Below are 15,269 nucleotides of genomic sequence, written 5' to 3'. Positions count from 1 at the left end.
AGACAGAAATACAGAGAGACAGAGAGGCTGAGATAAAGGGAAGAGAAACAGAGAGAAGCGAGGAGAGAGGAAGAAAAAAAGGGAGAGGAAGGAAAAGAGGGAGAGAAAGAGAGAGAGAGAGCAGGAAGAGACAGAAGGAAGAGAGAGACAGAGAAACAGAGACACAAAGAGAGAGGAGAGAGACAGAGGCTAAGATGAAAGAGAAACACACAGACAGACAGAAAGACAGAGAGAGAAGGAAGAGACAGAGAAAGACAGACAGAAGGAAGAGAGAGACAGAAACAAACAAAAAGAGAGAGGAAAGAGACAGACAGAGGCTGAGAGAGTGGGAAGAGAAACAGAGAAAGAGAGAGAGCAGGAAGAAGCAGAGGGAAGAGAGAAACAAATACAGAGAGAAGGGAAAAGGGAGAGACAGAGAAAGAAAAGGAAGAGAGAGAGAGACAGAGAGGACACATACACACAAATGACAAGGGAGGAAAAGAGGGAGAGAGAAAAACAGTGGAGGGAAAGAATGGACAAATATACAGCAAAACCAGACAGGCTGCATACTTAGAAGCTCCTCTTCACAGGATGGTGAATGTAGGGGCAACAGTATCTTCCAAAGACTACTACTGAATTACAGAAGGGCTGCTATCTGCAGCAGAGGAAAGATTGGGAGATGGAAGGGTCCTCCCCAGAGACCATCTAATCTGGCCTCCTAATTTCACAGAGGAAATGGAGGCTGAGAGGAGAAGTGGCTTGGCCAAGGTAATAGGTGATAAGCCTCAGGAGCAGGATTGGAACCCAGGGTCTCCGGCCCCAGAACACAGGACAGAGCCAGGATTCAAGCCAGATCATTGCTCGTGGCAGTCAGCCGAGTGACCTAACATTTGTTCAGTGCCTGGGACGTGCTGGGCCCTACACCAGGTGCTGGTTCAGTGGAAAGCTCCCTGGACTCAGAGTCCCAGGCTCTTGCTTCAAATTTTGGCTTGTCCCTTCAGTTCTCTGGGCCCATTTCCCAAAGGGGTTTGGCCTAGGTGCCAGCTTTTCCCCTGGGATCTGGAGTAAATGGCATTGTGGGCCGGAGGACATGAGTGGAACACTGGATTTATATCGTGCCAACCCATGCTGGTTCCCTGCTGCCTCACTTGTGTCTTTCTATCCCCCATGCCTAGTATGTAGTAGGTGCTTAATAAATGCTTGCTGATAATAACGAATAAGAAACTGGGTTGTGATGCTCTCATCATTTAGGATAGCTTCTGATTTTCAACTACCCAGACGGAAAGGCCAGAATAATTCTAAGTCAAAGACTGTCTTGCCTAAGAGTTGCAGGTTTTTTGGCTCCAATTATTATATATATGATAGTTATTATGATATATAATTGTATTTAACATTATTTTTGTTTTTCTTATATAGATTCCGTCCCATCCCTCATCATCCCCCCGCCTCATATCCTGTTTCTTCCTCCAGGGAGGATGTTATCCCCCCAAAAGAAGAGGTCAAATGACGAAAGCCAGTGTGTGTGTTATATTTACTAATTAAAAGCAAATGGGGAGAATGCCTGTGTTATCTTGCAGTCTGGGGGAGAGGAGAGGATATTTGACCAAGTCCCGGAGTGTCTGGAGAGTTTTTTAGTGGCTTTGTTTTGGTAAAGAGCCCAGACTTTACGTTCAGGGCAAGGTCATGACTATGAGAAACACTTTGGGGGAATTTTTTTTTTTAAATGAGCTCTTGGGTTTAATGAATATCACTTTTCTTTAAAGAGGAGGCAAAAAAAATCACTGACAAACCTTCCTGAAGGCTCTCAGTGCAAGGATGAAATATTAAAATATCCAGCTTTCTTTTTGTACTGGGAGGGAGCCCTCTTTTAAGGAGAAAAGTAGGGCAGAAGATGCATTCCCTGAATATAAAGGATGAGCCAGCCTTGGAGTGGAAAGGCATCTCCCCAGGAGTCAGGAGACCTGAGTTCAAGTCCCTGGTTTTTGAAAATGCTAGAGAGAGCATCACCAGGTTTGGAGTCAGGACACCTGTGTCTGAGAATGCCCAGTTCTATATCCCTGAGCAAATCTGCAGCCACAGTGTAGAGCGGGTCTCACAGGCCATTTACATCTTCCTTTTACAAGGGGGGAAACTGAGGCATAGATAATCATGGTCCCATAGCTAGCAAGCAACCCAACTGAGTTAATAATAAATCTGGACACAGGATTTTTACAAAGGTGAATGTTAAAAACTATCTTTGCATGTATTGTGAAAAATAAAATACTATTTTAAAAAAGAATAAAAGAAACATTGAAGTTTGCAAAGCACATCACAAACATTATCTCATTTAATCTTTACACTTCTCTAAGATTATTATTCCTTCTTTTCTATCTATTTTTAAAAGTTTAAAAAAAAAAACAAATCCAGATTATTATCCCCATTTTACATACAAAGGAACTGAGGTTAAGTGGCTAATACAAAGTTAATAAATATGTGAGGCAAGATTTTAACTCAGGCCTAGCACCTTATTGACTGTGTCATCCACCTTCCTTCAGGGATATAGTTTCTGTGACTCCAAATCTTTTTTTTTTTTAATAGTTTTTTATTTACAAGTTATATGCATGGATAATTTTTCAACATTGACAGTTGCAAATCCTTTTGTTCCAACTTTTCCCCTCCTTCCTCCCACTCTCTCCCCCAGATGGAAGGTTGACCAATACATGTTAAATATGTTAAAGTGTAAGTTAAATACAATATATGTATACATGTGTGACTCCAAATCTAGTGCGTTTATTACTATGCTTCTCTGGAAAAGAAAAATAGTCCTGAAAATTCAGTATGAAATAGATAGCTTGATGCTATACTGGGATTAGGTCCAACTGCTTTTTTGGTATACTTTAAACATATGTTCTGAGGTAACAATTCTAATTCATGTTGGCCCATGGAGGGAACTTCTCTGTCCCCTTAGGCCCTAGGGAGAAAACTAAGGCTAAAGCTAAAGGATTCTCGTTCTAAGGGACTGCTCAAGGGTTTTAGCTCTTTCTTTGGCATTTGCTGGAATACAAATCTCTGTTACATACTCTAAAAACTTAAGTTTTGTCCTGGTCTGGTTAATTGAGTCACATCTTCAGCCAATCCAAATAGTCTTCTAGATAAACTCACCCCAGTTCATCCAAGGACATTTCCTTCTTAATCTAAAGTACCTGACTGATTGGTTGATTCTTAATCTGATCCAAGGTATAAGGACATCTTTTTATTTCCATATGGTGAGGACTTGTTTAGTTCACTCAAGAATTTCATCTATCTATCAATACTCTTTCATTTCTTGCTTTCTGTTTTTCCCCTTTTCCTTTCCTTTTCTTTTTCATTTTTTTTTGCTGAGGCAGTTGGGATTAAGTGACTTGCCCAGAGTGACAAAGTTAGAAAGTGTTAAGTATCTGAGGTTAGATTTGAACTCAGGTTCTCCTGACTTCTCGGCAGGTGCTCTATCCACTGTATCACCTAGCTGCCCCCCTCTTTCATTTCTTTCATCATTCTCCCTCATTTCCCCATCCTCATTGTGTTGTGAATAAACTCCCCGAAATTCTCAATCTTTTCATCACATACAGAAGTGACATTCGTGATTTAGAACTTAGATTCTGAGGACTTGTCTTTCTCTAATGTGATGTAGTTCATGAGCCCCCCATCAGTGTACTTCCCACCAACATTAGCATTAGCAACATTAGCAGTCTACTTTGTCTCAGCAGCTATCACAGATTCTTGTCATCCTATTGTCAGTCCTGAGGACTCAGACTTCAAACCCATCCATATTCTTATATGGCTCAGAGTGTTTTTCAGCTGCTCCATCAGACTGGGGAAAAATTTCATGTTCTGGGTCAGCCATTCCTGGATCTAAGCAACGGAGGTGGGTTAGCACTTTTCTTTTTTTATTATTATTATAGCTTTTTATTGACAAAACATATGCATGGGTAATTTTTCAACATTGACCCTTGCAAAAACTTCTATTCCAACTTTTCTCCTCTTTCCTTCTCTCCACCCCCTCCCCTAGATAGCAGGTAGTCCAATACATGTTAAATGTGTTAAATACAATCTATGTATGCATATTTATTAAGTTATCTTATTGCACAAGAAAAATCAGATTTAGAAAGAAGGTAAAAATAACCTGGGAAGAAAAACAAAAATGCAAGCAAACGACAACAGAAAGAGTGGAAATGCTATGTTGTGGTCCACACTCATTTCTGTGTTCTTTTACTGAGTGTAGCTGGTTCGGATCCTCTCATTGCCAAAGGGTTAGCACTTTTCAAAAACTTTTCTAAGTTGGTACTGTCTAAAGAAAGGTTCGATTTCTTTCTCTACCCCATCTCCAAAAGTCTCTAAAGTATGTCTTTATCAAGTTCACAAAGATAATCATGATCCCATTTGCCACCCAGGGAGTATGGACTCTGACAAAAATGGAGACCCCAGAAGCCCTTCTCTGTGGAGCAGTTATGCTTCCTCTGGACAAGTACTTTGACTTTATCAGGGGCCCAAGAGCCAAAGGCATCAGTTAGCTTTCATCTCTCAAACAGCTGGAGGAGGAGACACAGGGGAAGAGGGAGGGGAGATTCTCACAATTGCTTTTTAGTTCTCCTATTTGTCCATTAAATTATAGAACTGTTTCCAGCTCTTTGATTATTATCACTGTGTGTCTCTTAAGAAAGTTGCAGGCTCTTCTGGGTGGTGAGATGGTTTTTTAATCCTCAAGCTGCAATTTAACTGGGTCCTTTGGTAAAGACCTGTCAACAGCCTTTTCATGTTACATTACTCATTGTCATTAACCGTGGCCAGAATGAAACCGCAGAGACCGCAGAAGGAAGTGTATTCAGACAGTAAAACCATCACAACTGGTTTATACATTTGAAGCAGGCAGCGGGGATTGAGGGAGGAGGGTGTACCCTTAAAGAGTCCCTCTTTTCCTTGATGTCTTTCTGACGCTGGAAAAGTTGACGACAAAGAACAGTTACTAATGGAGGATAAATTTTCCAAATCAATAGCTCAGTCATTCACACAGTGGATGCCTAAAACTATTGGGGCCCGGGACAGAGAGTAGAAAATATCCCCTCAAATTAACTTTGTAATTTATGATTTATGAAATAATAATAAATACAAAGGCAAAGATGAATGGGAATAGAGATTCTGGGACAATGAAACTCGGGAACTCTGGACGTTGGAGAGAGTTTATTTACTGATCCATTTGAGAAGAGACTCTTGGGAGGTAATGAGGACATCCCTGGGGCTGACCTCTGGAGGGGCTTAGTTGATATGTGGTGGCTGTGACTGCTCTAAGGTTCTTCCTGTATCTAATGTTATGTTTTAATTCCTTCCAGTCTTAAATTTCTATTGAAAGGATTTTCCCAGCCCTGACTTAATACCTTATGCAAAAGAACAAGAACTGGGGCTATATCACAGAGGCTAACATCTGAAGGGGCACAATTTTCTGTCCCCAGGGGATCACCTCCATCCTAGTGCCAACCATACTACCTTATCCCTAATCCACCTGGTTAGAGTTACATTTGCCACTCATTCCTCTACCAGGGCACCTCCTTCCTGGAGCTTGGCAAATAGGATCTCATCCCTTCTTCCTCCGGGAGCCTTCTTGGCTTATCATGGGTACCCCTGATAGGGAGTAGGAGCATAGCAGGGACTGTGCTGGTAAGCGTTTAACCACCTTCACTTGGAGGGGGAAAAAAGGAGGAAATAAGCAAGACATACTTTAAAATTTAACGTGCATTACTAATTTCTTTCCCATCATTTCCCTAAGTCTACACAATCAATAAAACAAGAGTCAAGTGTTGACTTGTAGGATTTTCCAGTTTCCAAGGTATAAATAGTCACACTAAAAATTTAATAATGAGCTCTAGCTACTTAGAACTGGGTGTGTAAGATGCCCAGAATCAGCATAGGGGAATTGCAGTGAAAGAAGCTGCCTGATCCATGGCAAGCACTACCTATTCCTATCAGCCCAACATTAAACTCATCCCTAGCCCCCTTCCTTCTTAGACACTAATCTCCTCTGTTCTGTTTCCATTGCACCCTCTATGACTATCTATTTTTTAAATTTATTATAATAACTTTTTATTGACAGAACCCATCTCTACAACTATCCTTTGCAAAAAGACAGCTGTACTTAGAAATTAGAATCATTTCTTTAAAAAAAAAATTATTACACCTTTTTATTTTCAAAACATATGCATGGGTAATTTTTCACCACTGACCCTTGCAAAACCTTCTATTTCAAATTTTTCCCTCCTCCCCACCCCCTCCCCCAGATGGCAGGTAATCCAATACATGTTAAATATGTTAAAATATATGGAAACATATTTGTACAATTATCATGCTGCACAAGAAAAATCAGATCAAAAAGGAAAAAAATGAAAAAGAAAACAAAATGCAAGCAAACAGCAACAAAAAAGAGTGAAAACGTTATGTTGTGATGCACACTCAGTTCCCACAGGCCTCTCTCTGGGTGTAGATGGTTCTGTAGAATCACTGCTTTATCACATGTCACTTGGACCAAGGATAGGCAAGTTACTGGGCCAGTCTGGGCTCTAGTTTTCTCATCTATAAAATGAGGCATTTAAGAACGAGAGAGAGAATTAGAGAAATAGAGATAAAGAGAGAAAAGAATGAGAGAAATAGAAAGAGAGAAAAAGAGAGCGAGACAGAGAGAGAGAGAGAGAGAGAGAGAGAGAGAGAGAGAGAGAGAGAGAGAGAGAGAGAGAGGAGAGAGAGAGAGAGATGTGATCTTTCATCCTATGTCTCTTCCTTTTATATTCTATCTTCTAGGGCTCATAATTTTCTCCCTGAAACATCACATCTCTTGATGCCTTTTTCAAGGCTGAGTGGTCCTTCTCTCACACTCCAGGACACACAGGACCAAGATGAGTCAGTCAGTCAGTCGGTCAACTTTTATTAAGTACTATGTATAGGGGCAGCTAGTGGATGAAGCCCTGGCCCTGGAGTCAGGAAGACCTGAGTTCAAATATGGCCTCAGAAACTTGTCAGCTGTGTGACCCTAGACAAGTCACTTAACCCCAATTTCCTCTCCAAAAAAGAAAGAAAGAAAGAAAGAAAATCCCAAATAAGATTACAAAGAGTTGGACATGACTGAAATAACTGAACAGCAAAAAATTATGTGCTATGTCACTATGTTATGTACTATGTTAAGTACTAGAAGGGACAGTGAGGTGGATAGAGACCCGAAGTCAGGAAAATTCATCTTGAATTCAAATGCAGCCTTAGACAATTACTAGTTGTGTGACCCTGGACAAGTCACTTGTTGAAGGGGGCCGGGGGAGAGAGAGAAACAGAGAGACAGCAACACTCAGAAAGAGAGAGAAGGAGGGGGAGAAAGAGAGAGAGGCAGAGAGACAGAGAGATATAGAAAGACAGAGAGAAAAGAATGAGAGAAATAAAGATAAAGAGAGAGAAAGAATGAGAGAAATATATATATATATATATATATATATATATATATATATATATTTTTAGAAAGAGAGAGAGAGAGAGAGAGAGAGAGAGAGAGAGAGAGAGAGAACAAGCAAGGTTCATTATTTTCTTTCTCAGCATAAATTATTACTTAGAGTAGGCAATTCTGTTTACAGGACTGGGCATGGAGCAAAAATAAAAAGTGATGGTAATGGTCAAGATAAGTCATTGCTGTGATGAACTAAGTGGCCATTCCCATCCACGCTCCACCCTACTGAAGCTCGTAAAAGAAAAGGTGTGTGCATGAGTCAATGGGCAGGTCCCCATGGCTCCTGGCTATAAACAGAATCAAAGCACTGTTAGATCCACAAGTGAGATCCTCAACCTACCGGACTATTTCTCCCAATAGACTATAAGCTCATTGAGAGCAGACCCTGTTTTCTTTCTTTAAAGTCCCCAATGCCTGGAACTTTGAGCGAATAATAAATGCTTATTGATTGCAGCTGCAAAGGATTTTAGAGTCTAACTCAGTCGTTTTCAGATGAGAAAACTGAAGTCCATAGGAGTTAAGTGACTGGATCTAAGGTACACCAAAGGAGCTTGAACCCAGGTCTACTTATTTCAAAAGCTATTCTCATTACATAGAAGATACTGAGGGGTTTCTTTTAATTTTTTTTTTATTTAAGTAGCTTTTTATTGACAGAACCCCTGCCAGGGTAATTTTTTTACAACATTATCCCTTGCACTCACTTCTGTTCCGATTTTTCCCTCCCACCCTCCACCCCCTCCCCCAAGATGGCAAGCAGTCCTATACATGTTAAATAGATTACAGTAGATCTTGGATACAATATATGTGTGCAGAACTGAACAGTTCTCTTGTTGCTCAGGGAGAATTGGATTTAGAAGGTATAAATAACCCAGGAAGAAAAACAAAAATGCAACCAGTTTACATTCATTTCCCAGTGTTCTTTCTTTGGGTGTAGCTGCTTCTGTCCATCTTTGATCAACTGAAACTGAATTAGGTCTCTTTGTTGAAGAAATCCACTTCCATCAAATTACATCTTCATACAGTATCGTTGTTGACGTATATAATGATTTCCTGGTTCTGCTCATTTCACTCAGCATCAGTTCGTGTAAGTCTCTCCAGGCCTTTCTGAAATCATCCTGCTGGTCATTTCTTACAGAACAATAATATTCCATAACATTCATATACCACAGTTTGCCCAACCATTCTCCAATTGATGGGCATCCATTCATTTTCCAGCTTCTAGCCACTACAAAGAGGGCTGCCACAAACATGTTGGCACATACAGGTCCCTTTCCCTTCTTTAGTATCTCTTTGGGGTATAAGCCCAGTAGAAACACTGCTGGATCAAAGGGTATGCACAGTTTGATAACTTTTGGGGCATAACTCCAGATTGCTCTCCAGAATGGTTGGATTTGTTCACAACTCCACCAACAATGGATCAGTGTCCCTTTTTTCCCCACATTCCCTCCAATGTTCCGCGTTATCTTTCCCTGTCATTCTAGCCCATCTGACAGGTGTGATACTGAGGTTTTTGAAGATTTTAGAGCCTTTTGAGGTTCTAAGATGGCTATATCTTTATATTTATATATACACATATATGTATATCTAAATCTCTGTCTCTATATAAATTGAAATAAAAATATTTCTTTGTCTACACACACACACACACGCACATGGAAATCCTACACCTAAATCAAGTCCAGAATTTTCCCAATGTAACCTGGGGTTCAAACCTGGTCATTTGCATAAGGCTCCTCATTGCAGGAAAGAATGATTCCTCAACTCTGTGCCTGTGAGTTATTGTTCTCTCCACCGATGAAAAGAGACTTTTCATCCCTAGCAAATACACTAGGGGAACTCTGGGTTATTCTTGACCTAAAAATAATGTGCTTCCCATCATGCTATCTCACGTAGAAGAAGTGAAAATAGGCCAAATGGCTTCCTGAGATCTCCAAGACTTCTTCCCCGAGAGAAGATGGTGCTTTAATAGCTATAGGTGATTCTAATTCTAACAGCTAAGCTCTTTATAAACGTCTCATTTGATGCTCTCAACAACTCTGGGAGGGAGGTGCTATGATTATCCCCATTTTACAGATGAGGAAACTGAGGCAAACAGGTTGAGTGACTTGGCCAGAGTCACACAGCTAGTAAGTATCAAAATCTGGATTTGAACTCAGGTCTTTACCCCGTGTTTTATCCACCGTATCACCTAACTGTATCATAATATATACATATATATATAGTTTAATAGTTTGAGTTTTTTTTTAATTCCAAAGAAAATGGGTCTGACCACTTTAAAAATGGGGGACCCATTCTTCAGTAGGGATGGGGGGGAAGCTAAAGGTATGAAGTCACTAACTCCCCAGCCATCTACATGAGGTTGGTCCGTTTATAAAGGAAATTTTACAGTCTCGATGAGAGAAATAGAACAGATGGCTGAGATGTCCTTCACTGGGAGCAATTAAGAGCAATTAGGGCTCAACAAGTAACCGGGAGATATTAAAAACATAATTACACCTGATTCCCTGCAGAGCCCTGAAGATGAGGTCCAGGAAGTTCGGACTAGGACTGGGAAGAGAGCCCGGGGCATCTTGTGGCTGAGGGAAAAGAGGAGTGAAGAATTATTTAGAAGCACAGCCATGGCAGGGATGAGAACGAGACAGATTGGACGGGAAAGGTTGGTTCGTGTCTGGGATGCTTCTCGGCCAGAATATTCTTTTATTTTTAATTAAAGCTTTTTAATTTTCCAAATATAGGCGTGTCTAATTCACCTGTTTCCATCCAAAATGCAAAGTGTGAGCATCAGCTTGGAGCTGCAGCAGTTGAGGTTCAGGTGAAATCCTGGGTTAGTCTGGACTCAAAAGCTAGAGGTCTTAAGTCAAACGAGGGAGTTTTCTTATAGACAGCATCCACCTCTGGGCTGCGTCCATGCTGGACACTCTCCTGACTGCTGACCCTGCTTGCGTCAGCCCTTCCGTTCTGGAGCGTCGGGCTTAGTTCTAGGGACCACATTTCAGGGGGATGTTGACAAGCAGAAATCTGTTCAAGGGGAGGTGACCAAGATGGGGAAGGTCTGGAAAGCACGTTCTATGGGGCCGGAGTCTGGGATGGGAGCTTGGAAGGGAGGATGCGCTATCTGGGAGCACAGGAAGGACTGCCTGGTCTTCTGGATGGAATAATGAGATTCTGCCTGAAAGATGCAGAAATGGAAGGTACTGGTTCAAACATAAAGTGGAACTCTCAATATTCAGAGCTATCAACAATGAAACAGGCTGAGTCCTAAGTCAGTTTTTGGTTTTTTTTTGTTTTTTTATGATGGAAGGTATTAAGATGGGGGCCAACTGGTCCAGAATGTTGGAGAGGGGACTCTTGCCTTTCAATAGGAGGGACAATAAGATTACATCTAAGGCCTCTTATTATTTCAAATTTTGTGATTCTATGAAAGAGTTTGTGAATGAATGAAAAAGCATTTATTAAGAGTTTACACTGTTTAGAATAGTTGTTAAAAGACAATTTGTATTTAAGGGGGGGGTTATTTCTTTTAATCCTTTTTCTAACTGAGAATAAATCACATTTGTATGTTTTTTTTTGTTGTTGTTGTTGTTTTGGTTTAGCTGAGGCAATTGGGTTAAGTGACTTGCCCACGGTCATACAACTAAGAAGTATTAAGTGCCATATTTGAACTCAGGTCTTCCCGGCACTTTATCAACTGCACCATCTAGCTGCCTCTTCTTATATGATCTTTTCAAAAATCCTGTGAAGGATTAGTGTAATTTTATTTTTAAAATTTTAAATGCTGGGGCAGCTAGGTGATGCAGTAGATAGAGCATCAGCCCTGAAGTCAGGAGGACCTGAGTTCAAATCTAGTCTTAGACATTTAACACATCCTGAATGTGTGACCCTGGGCAAGTCATTTAATCCCAGTTTCCTCAGGGGGGGAAAAAAAAATTATATGAATGGTTCTCCTGATTCTGCTCATTTTCCTTTGCTCTCAGTTCATTCAAATCTTCTCAGGTTTCTCTGAAGCCATCTCTTTCATATTTCTTGGTGCACAATCCAGATGCATCCCATCTATATCCCATGACTTGTTTAGCCATCCCCTAACTCATGGGCAGCCCCTCGGTTTCTGGTTCTTTGCCACCACAAAAGCAGCCACTGGAAGCAGAGGTGCCTGCTAGAGAAGGGGAAAGGACCTAAAGAGAGAGGGAATGGGATTCCCCAGAGGTGGGGACGTAGCCCCAAGGGGCTAAGGGAACGGGGAACAGGCGGTAGTCTCCCCTTGGAGTTCTCCCTAACTCCGCCCTGGCCACCCATCGCTCTAGCACCGTCTTTGACCCCAGGCTAAGAAGGCCTGGAACCTCTCCATGACGTGGCTGATGCAGGTCAGAATCTGAAGCTGAAAGATCCCCGAGGATTTATCTGCAAGTTTGGCTGGCTTGGGGCTGCCAGAGATAAAACCGGCTGAGTCAGTCAGGCAGTGGGTGTTCTGTGCCGGGATGCCTCTGACGGGGGTCCCTTTAGGAGAGGAGCATGGGGGAGCCCTGGCAAGAGGGGAGCCCTCCTGAGTGTCCTTGGGAAACACCCGGATGACTGACTCAGTCTTCCCTGCCTCCATGTTGGTGGTACTGACTCATTCCTGCCTGAAGCTTCTTCCAGACTGAAAACTGCTGCTGACCTCCTCATTCTGCACTGATCTCCCAGCATGCTGGGGCAAGAGCGCTTTAATGACATCTGGGAGATCTGAGTTCAAATGCCAACTTTGCCACTGACCTTGTGTGACTTTGAACAGGCAACATCACCTCCCTGGGACTCAGTTTCCTCATCTGTAAAATGTGCCTTTGTGTGTTGGGCTGTTCCCAGGGTGAGGCCATTGAGACCTTGCCTCATGCAAAAAATTTAAATAAATTCTTGCTTCCTTCCTTCTTTGCTTCCTCAGAGTTTCCAGAGGCTGGGGTCTTTCTTCTCTTGCTCTCTTCCCTCCTCCTCTTCCTTCTTCTTTGCCAACAGTTACCAGGCCTTTAGCAGCCTAGAACCTTTGAGTTGTGTTGGGATATCTCACCCAGGGGCATCTCCCCTTCTAGTGTCCTTGATCATAGAATCCAAGAGTTATAATTCTGCCTTGGAGTCATATCCCTCTCTTAACTCCTGTTGTTCAGTCATTTTTTCAGGTTTTTCCCCCTAGTTTTTCAGCTGATTTTTTATTATCCCATTTGAGGTTTTCTTGGCAAAGATACTGGAGTGATTTGCCATTTCCCTCTCCAGTTCATTTTACAGTTGAGGAAACTGAGGTAAACAGGGTTAATTGACTCACCCAGGGTCACACGATAAGTGTCCAAGGCTGGATTTGAACTCAGGAAGATGAACTTCAGACCCAACACTGTGTTATGAAACTGTTCCTTCTTTCCATTTTGAAAGCAATAAGGAATATATTTTTGAGAAATCTCAGAGACATAGATATTAAACAATTATGGGGAAGGAAGAGAAATCCACAAAGGATATTTTTGCCCAAAGTGATTGAGAAGATATCAGTAAATCTCCAGGATGCCCAATCTCGCACCAGTGCCCCAACCACTAGGTTTAATGCTTAATAATGCTTGATGAATTGTTGTTTGTCCTTCCTTCTCAACATCCTGACACCAGGGAAGGGATGCCATGACATGAATTGGATTTCAGTGGCAAAGTCACCTGCCTCATTTTCCCTTCCAGAGCCATCTGGGTCCAGTGGCCAGGTATAGATCTAGACAATTGGAGATGGCCCTGGATAAATTAATATTTGTTAAACGGATGCATGAGTGCCCAGTTTAGCAGGGATTTTTAATCTGGGGTTCTTAAACTTGTTTTAAAACATATTTTAGGGGCAGCTAGGTGGTACAGTGGATAGAGCACCAGCCCTGAAGTCAGGAAGACTTGAGTTCAAATCTGGCCTCAGACACTTAACACCTCCTAGCTGTGTGAGCCTGAGCAAGTCACTTAATCCCAATTGCCTCAGGGAAAAACAACAAAAAAAACCATATTTTGCTAACTATATTTCAGTATAACTGCTTTCCTTTGTGGTCCCACATATTTTCTTTTCTGCATCTAAAACCATGATTCTGAGCAAGGGCCCCTGGGTCTCATGACTTCCAAGAAGGGGATGGATGGTCTAATAAAAGGTTAAGAGCAGACTCACACTGAGAACCCCTTAGGTCAAGGATTCTGTATCCATGGTCTTGGAGAGGCAAGATGTAAATAGGTGAGAAGTTAAATCCGATCATTCTTCTCCTCATCCATCATCAACAAAGCCTCCAACCATTGCTGACTTACACATAGGTAGTATAATTAAGTCATTTGGGGTGTCCAGGGCTTCATATCTCCGTCCTTAGGAGAATATCCCAAGATTCCTGCTGGGATGACTTTTATTCAAGTACCAGAGAATCTCAGGGTTTCAGGGAATCCCACAGAGGTCATTGAAGTAGTCCCGCTTGCACCTGAGCAAAAATTCCCTCTTTATCCGTTCTTCTGTCTAACTGAATACCTGCAATGAGGGGGAACTCACTACCTCTCAGGCAGGCCTTGTGCTACTTATTACCTATGTGACCTTGCAAACCTCACTCCCTGGGCTTCAGTTTTGAACAACTCAAGCTGTTCAGAAGTTTTTCCCAACATGGGGAACCAGGCCTTTACCTGTGTTTTATTATATCGACACATTCATTTTTTTAATATAATTAATTGATCAATTAATTAATTAATAGTTATATCTACACAGGGGGACAAGTCACCTGAGAAAAGAAGAAACATAGTTAAGAGAAACTACAAACTAAGGCAGTGTGGGGCAGTGGACAGAGCACAGGCCATAAGGTCAGGAAGTTTGCTCTTCAGTCATGTCCAACACTTCATGACCCCATTTGGGGTTTTTTAAGGAAGATACTGGAGTGGCTTGTCATGTCCTTCTCCAGATCATTTTACAGAAACTGAGGCAAACAGGGGCAGATGCCTTGCCCAGGATCTTACAACTTTAATGTCTGAGGCTAGATTGGAACTCAGTTTTGTTTTGGTTTTTTAAGTTTTGCACCATTTATTAAGTCACCTTGACTGTTATTGTGGAGTCTAATTTCAAATCCATTTCTCTAGCCATACCTGGGGATGGGAAAATCAATATCTTGTGAAAAAAGAAAAAAAATTAAAAACAAAAAAACAAAAAAGAAAAAAAAATACTATGTGAAGACCAAGGAAAGAAAGACTATTTCTGGCATGAGTCTCAAGGAAGACTTCCTGGAGGAAGTGGTGCATTAATAGGGGTCTTAAAGGATTTCAGCAGCTGTAGGCAGGTGGTAGGGAGGGTTTTCTGTACATTGGGGAGAAATAGTCTGAGCAAAGTTACCAAGGTAGGAAAATACTGATGGAATGGTGAATTATCCCATTTGCTGTAAACTAAGGGTGTGAAGGTAAGCTAGAGCTAGAATGCAGAGAACTTCACCCTGGGCTTTTGCTGTCTCCTAGAAAAGCAGGTGCCAGGTGGGTGGCTGGGAGGCTGAGCCGGGAAAGATGCCAGGGGTTTATATTCATTTCTTGCTGCCGATTCTGAGTGGGGCAATAGCAAAAGCTTCTTGACTTAAACAGAAAGTCTAGGTTTTCACAGGTTCCTCTGGATTTAGACCAAGAAAGGGTTTTTAGAGAGCAACTTATCTCATTCTATAGGTGAAGACCCACAGGGAAATTACTTACCCAGGGTCAAATAACTAGAATGTGTTCGAGGCAAGACTTGAACCTACATTTCCCTGGTTTTGAAACTGCCTTGGTGATTCTGGAACCATAGTTAGATCCATATTGCCATGCC

This window comes from Sarcophilus harrisii, chromosome 5 (genome assembly GCF_902635505.1).
Source record: "Sarcophilus harrisii chromosome 5, mSarHar1.11, whole genome shotgun sequence".
In the NCBI taxonomy this organism is placed as follows: Eukaryota; Metazoa; Chordata; class Mammalia; order Dasyuromorphia; family Dasyuridae; genus Sarcophilus; species Sarcophilus harrisii.
This window is presented reverse-complemented; position numbering follows the sequence as displayed.